General features: G+C 35.6%; 1 long non-coding RNA gene across 1 annotated transcript; it reads left to right on the top strand.

The window, feature by feature from the left end:
• The first annotated feature begins 6,574 nt into the window (after nucleotides 1–6,574).
• LOC141336299 (uncharacterized) lies at nucleotides 6,575–9,270 on the top strand. Its single transcript, XR_012355698.1, has 3 exons — nucleotides 6,575–6,783; nucleotides 7,219–7,315; nucleotides 9,241–9,270. It is a non-coding gene; the product is annotated as an uncharacterized lncRNA (long non-coding RNA).
• Nucleotides 9,271–12,873: the final 3,603 nt, after the last annotated feature.

The raw sequence follows: 12,873 nt of genomic DNA, 5'->3' as shown, positions 1-12,873 counted from the left end.
CACATGCGTTGCGTGAGCCTCATGTATATTGATTACGTAGCCTGTCTTTCGGCCAGTAAGAGTGTAGACTGTTCGACAGTGGACAAATGAGCGAGGCGTGTGGCTCATAAATATTAACTAGGCTACGTGACTTCTCGACTTGCCCAACGCTTCAGGAAACGTACAAAGCAACGTCAGCATCACCAAATTAATATTCACGAGAGAAGCATTCGCCGTAGTGTTGTATTCGTATTTTGGCTGTCTGAACGGGGAGTGGTGGATAAAGGGGCAGGAGTAAAACAGTTTGTCCAATCTCATAGCAAAGGCAAACTAGGCGGAGTTTGACGAGTTTGTTTCTCTGGTAAACACGTTTCAGTTCTTCTAACGTTAGTTGTCCATATTCTGATAATGTATGGTATAGTAAACTGTATAATAAATTACTAAATTAAATGGCTTAAAACTCGAAATATTAGAACATAAAGCAATTTAGATATGTTGTAAATTGTCTCTGGACATCAAACAGACGGTGTTCTTCAAAGAAGTGAATTTTCAATTTTTCTTTGTAACTTACGCACCCACACAGACTGCTATCTGATCAGCAACCTCTCTCTCTCTCTCTCGTTAGTATCGTGTTATTGTATTATTATTTTGTGTGTAAACTTCTGCCTTCTTCTAAAAACAATAGTCTTTAAATTCCACAGAACGACACCAGACGTCGCTGTCACCATAATAAACACCTAATAGAACTTGGCCACAGGATTCCTGTAGACCGATAATTCACATGATATATATCTGGTGTAAGTATTATCTTTTAATTATGTGTATGTGCACTTGTATAACTATCTTTGTGAGGACCGGTTTGAGTTTTAGACCATCGGAGTGAGGACAAAGACAATTTGGCCAGTCCTCACTTTCTGAGACCACTTTAAAGGCCTGCTTGAGGGTCAAGACTTGGTTTGAGGGATGAGGTTATAATTGGGTAAAGGTTAGGTGTAGGATATAGGTTTGGGTGAGGCACTTATTTCTGATGGGTAGGGTTAGGATAAAGAGCTAGAGATTGTATTGTGTTAATGAATGTCCTCACAAAGATGTACAAGGTGTGTTAATTGTATTTGTGACCCTGGGCCACAAAACCAGTCATAAAGGTAATTTTTTAATGTATGGTTTGTTAGGATAGGACAATATTTGGCTGAGATACAACTATTTGAAAATCTGGAATATGAGGGTGCAAAAAAAAAAAAGAAAAAAAAAAAGTGAAAGTAGATGTTGATACATTTATGGTAGTAAATTTACAAATTATCTTCATGGAACATGGTCTTTACTTAATATCCTAATTATTATTATTATTTTTTTTTTTTTATAATTTTGACGCATACAATGAATTTTGGCTATTGCTACAAATATACCTGTGCTACTTATGACTGGTTTTGTGGTCCAGGGTCACATTTCTTAAAACATAATTGATAGTATTTTTTTACTCATCGTCAAACAAAAAACAGCTTTTTTTGTTTCTGAAATTTCCACCTAGATGAATTATTGCACACCATTATATAAATTCAGAACAGCTTCATTTCTTTTTTACATCATTTAGGTTGAGTGTTTATAAGTGGCATGCTAATAAGTCATATCCTTTCATAGTGATAGCATTGTAGAAATGTCAGAAACTGTTTATAATTGCACCATTCTAGCAATTGTAATGTCTGATCATAATTCAGTAATTCAACAAATAAGATGTCTCTCCTTTTTAATTGACTACAATAAGCAATTGGCCCAGTTTTGAAGCAGACCTTTCATTATGTATGTAATTATTTATTTTAAAAATTAAGAACAAGGAGAAGAAGCTGCATTACCACAAGGTTGTGTGTAATTTTCCTTTACATTGTATAAAAGTAGAAACTTCAAAGAAGTTTGGTGAGTGGCATCATGTAGGAAGCAGGAGAAGAAATTTAAAAAAATGATGGTTGTCCTAGCTACTGGTTCAACAGAAAGGTTATATGCTGACTTCGCCTCTGTATTTTTTGAGTCCATTAAGTAGTCCCCACCCCCCCGATTTGGTGATGTGCACAGCTGCACTTGTGGGCTGCAGAAACACATTCCCAGGCACGCAAAGGCTGTGGGCCTCAAGCTCTCTTTTCATTCTCACTTACCAGCTACTATTAAGTCTTTCCTTTGTCTATGCCTTGATTTTCTAAATTAAGTAAGTTAATATTTTGCAAGTAGTAGGACCAACATAATGCAATATTTTGGTTAATAATACCTTTTTCTGTAGGATAAATCATGCTGCTGCGAAATCCTGAACAAGTTCAAGTTTAGGCTAATTTATTAAACAACAACAGTCATTACATACAAAGTGCTGTACAATAATAAAAAGTAAAAAGTAATATATTTAAAATCTGTTCATTTTATACTAAGTATAGTTCAAGTCTATTACCTTATTTACTGAAATAACGCTCGAGACTTACTGATATAAAAAAATATAATTAAACTTTATTGGGAGTACTGCTTGTGCACAATGCACAGTTCTTAATATTAAGCCTAAAATGTGGTTTAATGTTACTATTGATGATAATTGTATGAGCTTTGAATAATATCGGCCTTTAAATATTTAGTATACTTACAATAGTTTCACTTATGTCTGTAGTTGGACTTCAGCACTAGTCCTGCACAGTTAAAGTGCATTAAGAACAAAATTAGTTGTTCCAATTTAGCAGACTTTATCAGTTTAGTGTACTGAAAGTACAATTGCAGTGTATTTTTAAATGCATAAATTTGTAAATGAATTTGTACTATACTTAGCATGAAATAAATGTATTCCAAATACATTTAAGTATATTTATTTTTCACTAGGGAAGTAAATACAAAATTAAATATGCTAATAAAATATAATAGATTAAGCCATCCCTAAATGACTTTCAGGTTGTAAATCATAACCATTTGTCTGGAACTTCAAAAGATGTGCTGACACCCTGCTATCATCTAGAAAGAAAATAAAATAACCCCTTAGCTTCCTGTGCATAAGTTATGTATAATACACAGAGGAAGAAGCATATGAAACCTTCTGATTGACCTGGTTTTGGGAGAAATTAGTCATAAAATGAGATATAATCTTAAAGTCACAACAACAGACAAACAGTCAGCTACAATACCATGCCAACAACGATGTGTTTTCATGTCTTTATTGATAAAATCATGTAAACATTGACAGCGCGTTGGTGGATAAAGAGTGCGATGTGAAAGTAGGCTAATGACTTCTTCACAAGTCAGCTAAACTGGAATTTAATCGATGAGGTGAGATTAAAGGTGTTAGACTGAGCATTTTTCACTGTACAGCACATATTTTGAATTTGCTATTTGTGAGAAGCATTATGTGAACCATGTTTCACACAAAAATGTTCTCAGAACACCTATAAGAAAAGAATTGTTTAATTGCATAATACTTTTTAAAGTATTGTTAAAAGCCTTGATGTTTATCAGTCCACAGTAAGACCAATAGTCTATAAATAGGGAAAGTTCAGTGCTGCTGCTGCTCTTTTATGAGTGGGTGTCCTGCAATGATGAATGCAAGAGCATAGTGCAGAATTTCTGCAAAGAAATCTCTAGAACATGCTAATATCTCTGGTTTACAATACGTAAAAAACATATAACAAGAACAGTATTGAGTAGGAGGACACCACTTAGCCTTCCCAAAAAAATCTTACAAACATCAAAACCTCATCCCAAATGTAGTATAAAAAGTATGGTTGGAAGGCCATTATGGTTTGAGGATAATCAGTGTTTTTTTTTTGTTTTTGTTTTTTTGTTTTTTTCTAGGAGGCCTCTTGTCCACCAATTGAAGCTCAACTGATTTGGTTGATGTGACAGGAAAACAACCCAAAGTAGAGGAGTAGATCAACAACATAATGGCTTTATCAAAAGAAAATATGCTTTTTGTAGTGGCCGAAGTTGTGAACTCAGCCTAACAGAGATGTTTTGGCATGACCTTAACTAGACATCCCATCATAGGTTTGGATACTACTAATTCGAAATCGCAATTTTCCCTCATGTAGCTCAGAGGAGAACTTGAAAATCAAAATTCTATTATGAAATTACTCAAACCAAAACAACATCTTCCTCAACAGAAATAAATGGTAAATTATACACACACACACACACACACACACTAGAGGATGGATACCCGAGCCGAGCCCGACGGTACCCGACGGAACCCGACGGGTCGGGCCGGGTTCGGACAGATATTTAGAAAGGATGCTCGGGTTCGGGTCGGGCTCGGTCACCTCAGCGCGATAGTGCGCCCGTGTTATAACGGCGCTTTTTGCCCAGTGTGCACTGATGCTCTCATCTGTTGACATTTCCGTACGCTTTTTTTTACAGTTGTTTAATAAAAGCGGGCTTTCCACACAAAAAAGTGCATGTGTCATTAGTATGAGTGAAAAAAAAGATTTTAACTGTGTCGGGCTGGGATCGGGCTCGGACATAAATATCTTAATGCTTGTCGGGCTCGGGTCGGGTTCGGTTACTGCTCTGTCGGACTCGGGCCGGGCTCGGACAGAAAAATGCGGCCCGATCCGCACTCTAACACACACACACACACTTTTTCATTACAACTAGGCTGTTTATTTTGTCTGTAGGCCTAGATGTATCAGTAACAGTGATAGATTTTTATTTTGTCATTCCATTCACTTGAATGGAGGGTGTTCAGATAGCAGATGAAAAATGTAGGGCCAGATTAACCATATGGTGATTTGGGCACCATGCAGGGCTAGTGTGTACAGGGAACTGTAATACTTAGTAGAGTACAGTATCTAAACTACCCATACCAACCATCTAACCTTGACCTCTTGAGCTAAACTGAGTTTTAAGGAAAGTCGACATTTTGGTTAATTAAGTGTAATTTAATTATTTATTTGCTTATGATAAATAATGAATCAATTACATAGAGCTGTTTAAAGATTTTTCATAAAAAATATTCCTATTCATCTCCTACACAAATCAGTCCTCATCTTTCTTCACCTCTGCATTGTTGTCTCCTTTTTCCTCTCTCTGTCTCTCCTTTGCTGAGTTCAGAATCTCAAGCAGAATGTAGGTCAGCAGTCGGTGCCGAGTTACCAATTAGAAACAGCTGTATTTTTTTATTTTTTGTCCATAGAGTGAGCGGAGGTCAGCGATTTCTGCTTTCTGTCTCATTCTTCTTGTTGTTTCTTTCTGGCTTCTTTCCTCTCTTTCAGTTCCCAGTCTAAAAAAATAATGTGTTTACTATCCCTTTTCACTACTCTGTGATAATGATAACACCTCAGCTCAATGTTTATAGGCATACTCTTTCTTCCCAAAAGGAATATAATGTAAAAAAGTAGGCCAGTTAAGCCAAAATAAAAAAATCTGTCATTATATGTTTAACTTCATGTCATTCCAAACCTGTTTTTTTTTCACCCTAAGAATTAGAAAAGATGAACCGGTTTAGTGGTAGCTCTTTTACCACTGAAGCTCTGGCTGACCTTAACCGAAAATTAGCAATGAGAGCTTCATGAATCAATTATTATTTTGAGTAATGAAATATGGTTCACAAATCCATAACCATAATTCATTCATAATCAAAAACAACAAAAGAATGAGTAAGTAATGACAGAAGTTTAATTTTGGGTGAATAAACTGGAAAAATAGTTAACTTACATTCCTTCTGCTGACTTATGTTAACAACATTCAGACATGCAAACTTGAACATTTGGTTTTGAACACTTGTTTAACAAATTCTGCTGAATTGTTAACAAGAACACCAAGTTCTTGCAAGGAAAAAAAATCAAGAACAACTTGTGATAGCATCATTATGCAGCTTAAGTTTTTATATTTCTAGCTGTCATGGAATTACATTATATCTGTTCAATTTCCAGCTATTATTGCAAGTAATAAATAAAAATATATAATACAAATAATAATAAAAAATATTGTACATTCTTTTTTACCATTATAAATATACACACAAAATATAAAGTATTATTTTGACCATTTCACAGTCGACCGCACCCTAGACGTCATTTCAACTCGATCAGTGAGTTTCGTCAAACTTTGATGCTATGATAAATATGAACTAATTAGCATCTTACTTTTTAAACGTGAATAAGTGAGTTGCATTAGTATTTTAATGTGATTATAGCTCGGTAAACGATCAGAATCTTGACTCTCAAAAACACTTCCTTTCGCTGAGTTCTTCCAGAGACAACTTTGTCACTGCCAGCATAGTTCAGCAAACGAGGTTATAAGAAAACACGCCCAACATTCCCTTTGTCCAATCAGCAGCTTGTATGGTGTACGTCAAACCAATGAGCGATTTAGGGGCTGAGTCACACGTACTGTTGCTAGGGCATGGCTTCAACCTTGTTACTATCACTGACTAACCAATCATATGACATTTCGCAATGTGTCAACATCTTTCCTGTGAACTTCTGTCTTTGAAGTCTTTGATTGGATACAAATGTTTTTAGGTTCCGCCTTTCATACTTTTCTGTGTTCTGATTGGACGAAGGAGCCATCAATCGATCTCCAGATTTTAGTTTACGTGCAGTCTGCATTAATTTTAGTTGAGAGTCTGTACGACTCAGAATTGAACTGTTCACATCGAGTGTCATCACTTTTTTTGTTTATTTGTTTGTTTGTTTTGTTTTGTTTCCTCCCTTTGTTTTACACCATTTGTTAAACAGTGTATAACACGTTTTTTGTGTTATTTTTATTTCTGTAAATACACCGGAATGGAACTTAATTCTCTTCTACTTCTTCTTGAGGCAGCAGAGTATTTGGAAAGAAGAGACAGAGGTATATAATGATGTTTGTGTGGTCAACTAAAAATATTCGTTGTATTTTAATATGCTGGTCTAATGTCACTTAACAAACCTGCCGGCTGGTCAAGTGTAACGTTAACTTAGTTTAATTCAAGCCAAAAAGGACGATGGCATCTTGTTACTGTGAGTTATTAAGTCTATAAATATTCAGTAATCAGAATGAGATGACTTAAGTGAGTGACATTTGTCCCAGCCTATGTTAAAATGTTGATTCGTTTTCATTTTCCGTCAAATGTAACCTGGGGGAGGGGTGTTTGCTTTACCGTTACAGTAAGTTGATAGAAGCATAATTCATTAAACGGCTTGACGTTAAAACATATGAAGTGTCTAACTTTCTAACATTCTAGTTTTTGTTCACTGAATCACACACGTCTGTATTTAATGCTGGTTATGTTTACTTTCTCACTAGAAGCTGAACACGGTTACGCATCTGTTTTGCCGTACGATAGCGACTTTTCCAGAAAGAAAACTAAATCTCCGATTTCAAGAAAAAACCACAATAATAGGTAAACACAATGCAATGCCATTGCTATGTTAATGGATGAATATATTCAAACGATGTTTATTCTACATGTAATCGCCATTTTTGTTGTTGGGCTTGGCTGTGTATAAACATTGCCACGCGTACAGCGTTAACTTTCTGCTGCTGCTGCTTTCTCTTTTCCACTGCTGTCATCTCCTTTCAAATCAATAATTTTAACGTGGAAACACCACACGTTTTACTAACCTAGTACTTTTTGTTGTTTAAAGACGATTGGCAACGTCATTACATTTTAAGTATTTATCATATATGCCGTAAAGTAGCTGGGAACCTTTATGGAAATATGCTGATTCCCCTAGCATATAAAACATGTTAGTCTTCAAGCTATATAACCTGTTTCGATACTAAAGTTTGCATGCATAAAATTTGTCGAAACTTTTTTTTCTAAATGCTTTCTTGCAAACAAACACTAGTAATGGAAGTAATGTTTTGTTTACAAGTTGCTTTTTACATTTTAACTTCTTGTTGAATTTAACAAATATGAGCATGTGACACATGTACATGTCATAGAGAGTATGCTTTTAGTAGTGTATTTTAGGTGTGGTTACACTCTCACTGTTGGGTGTGGTGTGAATAGACCCAAGTCAGCTGCTAGAGAGCTTTGACCCCTGGATCTGTTTTGCTGCATTAGCCCCCTTTCCTTGCAATGTCAAAGCAAAACAGCAGGAGCCTAGTGTGCAGCCCTTCCCCCACATATGCATAGAAAGCACTGAAAAAAAGGAAATCTATGGGATCAGGGCTTTCCAGGAAATTTGTGATAGGTTTTCTTGTACTTTTTTCCCAAAACTTACTTTGGAATACTTTTTTTGGAATTGTTTTGCAAATTGCAAAAACCTCTGCGTCGATTGAGGACTCAGTAGTGCACTACTATCATAAATTCTGCACTAGCCCCAGATATTACAAATGTGTATTGTATTGTATTTTTTAGCCTGTATTTTTACCTGTCATGCATAATAAGGGAAAAGTGATATCATTATTTTTGCAATCCCATATGATGACGCTAGTGGTGCAGAAACTGCACACTGCAGCTTTGACATAAGACTAACAACTGATGCTATGACCTAAATACGTTGCTTTTATCATGCATGCATTACAATTCCTCTATTTTTTTGTTAGTTTGTTTATTTGGAGAAAATGTAATTGCCCCATCATACACCCCTGCATTTATACCCTGGACTAAAATAGCAATGCGTTGTAGCATGCTGAATTTCCTCTGCGTCACTGAGTGCATGCTGTGCTTTACTTACAGTGGTATCGGCCTAATGGACACAGTAAGGCAATGCGAAATTATTGTGTTTTGTGTATAATGTAGAATTCGAAGCAGAGCAGCGTGTAGTTTGTGAAGGGGCCACGGAGCACCAAAAGCATAAATTCATACATTCATTTATTCATCCATTAATGCCAAGTAAAAATAAATTACATTTGACATTGCACTTTTTTGGGTTCAAGGATAATTTGTTGAATATTTATGCTTGACAAAGGGGGCATTTTAGTTTATTCACAATGGATAATATTTTGACCGAGTGGCAAACAAGAGTGCGTATGTGGTGTTAACAGACAAATGCAGCTTTTGAGGTTCCTTTTAGACCACATCTTCACATGAACATCATCATTAATTCAGCAAAAAACTTACTCATATTTATTGAACGGAGAGTGTCCTGCTTTAAATGATATATTTTGATATTAATTTGAAAGTTAATTTATTTATTTTTTGAGTAGATAATACCAGCATCTCTCTATCCTAAGAAAAACATCTATGGCAGTTGTTATTATAGAGTGTCTATTTTATATTTTTAGTCAGGGTCAGTATACAGTTTTTTTTTTTTTAAGTAAATAGTCAGTGTTCTTCTTAACCAAACTCATCCATGCCTCTATTTATTTCTTGTTTAGGTCATCACACAATGAGCTGGAAAAACACAGGTAAGAACATACCCGATAATTCATATAAACTGTCATGTTTAAAAGATGACTTTTTACATGAAAGATCATCAAAACAAATTTGTCAGTTAAAATTGTGAATATAATGGTTTTGCATGTATCTTAAAAGCCAGTGTCTTGCAGCAATTCGCCAAATGTGGGTCATAATCAACTTAAAGGGATGGTTCGGAGTAGAATTGACTTCATTGCTATGCACTCCGAAGCCCATGTAAATACCCCATCCGAAGTTTTTTTTACCTTAGTCAAACATTTATGGAGATATTAGAGTTTTTCGAATTGCTTGTTACAGGAGTGAATGGTACATGTGATGTATCTCGTAAATTGCACCACTAAACGTGCAAGTAATCTTACCAAACTTGTACAGTAGTGTAAATAGGTTATGTACTCACAAAACGCTGCATCAGAACATTTGTAAGTCCACCATGAGTGTTTTAAAAACACGTTTTAGCCGATCCCTACTAGTCTCAAAAACTACAAATGGCGACACGTCGACGTCACTTCCCTGGTTTGAAAAAAGCACGTAAAAGTCCTCCTACAAGTTGACATGCACACAGATGTAGTAGGAGGACTTTTACGTGCTTTTTTCAAACCAGGGAAGTGACGTCGACTTGTAGTTTCTGAGACTAGTAGTTCTCGGGTAAAACGTGTTTTTAAAACACTCATGGTGGACTTACATTTAGATGGGCTTCGGAGTGCATAGCAATGAAGTCAATTCTACTCCGAACCATCCCTTTAATAGACAATTTAGCAGTACATGTTTATAAATTATGTTTGTGTCACTATGCAGGTGTTTCTAAGACACTGCCATTCAATATAAATTATTTGCCGTCAATATGCATGGAAACATTATGATCATGAAATTATATGTTTGGGTATAATCTTGCCATTATTACACTGTATTTTGGAGCATGATTTTTTAGTGTCATTATCTGCGTGAGAACCAGCTGGCTTTTTTGAATGTACGTCAGAGGAGTAGAGACTTTATTGCTTTTGTGAGCAAACATCTGATCACTTTAGAAACTGACAGCCTGTCTGCTAATCTTCAATGTGCTTGCCAATATTTCATTTTGGAGTGATCTATATTTGGAGTTTATAACAGAATAAACCCTGTTTTCCTGCATTGCGCTTCAAGGGCGCAAAAACACAGTTTGAAATTTGACCCATTTTAGTATCCACAAATATATTTATATCATTTATATAATATAATTTATTTTGCATTATTTATACTGTTTTTTTTTATATGGCTAGTAGAAGTTCAGAATGACCTTTAAATAATTTAGTAGCCAAATTAGCTGGTGTGTGAAAAAGTTTATTTCAAACCCTAAAGAAAGAGGTGGCTATAGTTAGTAACACCTGATGACAGCGTATCAGACAATTTTATGCAGTTTGTGTTTGTGTCAGAGGTAGAGTGTGTTTTCACATGTGAGATTAGTTTCCCTTGTGCTGGTATCTTGGAGTTTGCCTGTCACATGCTTGAGTTTGAGGAATTGATTACTGCTGCTCTGTCAGAAATATGTTCAGTCATGTCTTTCATCAAAAGGAACCCTTCTGAACCCTTACCAACCATTTTCCGTACCAGGAAAAACAGGAAAAACATATAGGCAGGTTTATGACTTTTTTTTAAGAGACGTGTAGAAATACAAAGGAGAAAAACATTCCAATGTCATGCAGTTTCCTGTTGTGGTGCATCTGTGTTTGAGCGTAACGTGTTGAATTGTTAAAAGTATGTTAAAAGTAATAATTTAGCAAATGTACATAAAGCCATGCTATATTGTAAATATAGTCATGGCTGGAGAAAGTTGTTGTTCGAAAGATGTGCAGATTTGTACATAAATTATGGACACAGTTGAAAATGTTATTTTTATACATATACATATATCTTTATCTGTGTCATGTCATCATATTATTTTAGCACAGCTGGAACACTGTATTGACCAATCAAAAGACAGGAAATTAAATTCCATCCATTTTGTTGTCATGGCTAAATTGAGGTCCTTTTCTGTGGCGTGCTCTGTTTAATTGGCAAGAATTTGAAGTTTTACTGATAAAAGCAACATTTACTCTTTCACTTGCTGTTTGAATTTGGAAATGGAAATACTTGTTCTATTTCTTTGATAATCTAAGCATCCTGAACCTTTGAATTTGACAAAAGTTCAAAATGCTATGGAAAGTCAAATTAATATAAGTAACAAATTAGTAATTTAGCAAGTAGTTTACAACCTTATAGTATCAAATTAATATTTAAAACCTTATTAGTTATTAGTGATAAACAAAGTAGACTTCCTCCTGAGACCCTTTAGCAAGGCACCGAACCCCCAACTGCTCCTCGGGCACTGCAGTAATATGGCTGCCCACTTGTACACTTGAATGGGTTAAATGCAGAGCACAAATTCCAAGTATGGGTCACCATGCTGGGCCACACATCACGTCCTAACAGGGCGTCTGACATGCAGCCCATTTCAGAGGGTTCCACACAGAGATGATCTCTGGTCATATCCACTGTGTTTAGAAAAAAAAAAATGTTTTTTTTTTTTTTCTCCTGGTGCTTTTGGGATTTTATGTTAGGCATGCAATAGTGTATTTTACAAACAATGTTTGCCACTCAAGCAAATAGGGCCTACATAGAATTACAGTACTTTTGTCAACAGTTCCTGCTTTCAGTGTTATTTGGTAAATCACAAAGAGATCTTGCTTCTCCAATTTTTGCCTATTTTTGGCAGAATCTCCCAAGCTTTATTAATTTGCATGGGGATTGTTTTGTTAAAAGCAGGTTTTTATACAGATTATTATTATACAGATGTTCAGTTGGATTGAGATCTGTGGGGCTACTTGGACATTTAACCTTTCTTGTTTTAAGCCAGTCCAGCTTTGTTTTGTTCTGCCTTTGTTGTATGTTATGGGTTATCAAAAGTATAAAGTACTTTTCAAGTTACAGTGCCCTTCCTCAATTGTTTGCACCCATCATGAATTTCAAAGAAATTATGCACATAATAATTCCAGTACGTTCCTGCATGAAAGAGGATTGTCCCGAGCACTGACCGCAGTGCTGCTTTGCCAAGTACATGTTTTAATAAGCGTTTTCCTTGTCGAATTCTATTGCACTGTTTGCTTTCTGTGTGCAATTAATTAAAAAAAGCTTGTAACTGTCCAATGCGTTATTGACAGGACATAATTGTCTCTGATTACCAGCCAATATCTAAAAGCAACAATTTTTTTGCCTTCATTTAACAGACAAAAGAATAGCAATAGGAAGTAACAGGAGAGGAGAAAGAGAATGGGTAAGGACCGAGATGGGACTTGATCTTGAGATGCTCAAGGTGCTGTTGCAGTGTGTTGCCCACAATCCCATGACTCATCCCATGACTTACTTTTCATAGGTGATTTTTGTCCAAATATATATCAATATTAGCAAAGAAATGATGGCAGGAAAACAAAATATGTGACCCTGGACCACAAAACCAGTAATAAGGGTCTTTTTTTTTTTTCAAAATTGAGATTTATATATCATCTGAAAGCTGAAAAAATAAGCTTTCCACTCATTTATGGTGTTTTGACTTGTTAGGATAGGACAATATTTGGCCGAGA

Source organism: Garra rufa, chromosome 6 (assembly GCF_049309525.1).
Source record: "Garra rufa chromosome 6, GarRuf1.0, whole genome shotgun sequence".
Lineage (NCBI taxonomy): Eukaryota > Metazoa > Chordata > Actinopteri > Cypriniformes > Cyprinidae > Garra > Garra rufa.
Note: the sequence above shows the minus strand (reverse complement) of the source record. Positions and strands in the feature narration are given on the sequence as shown.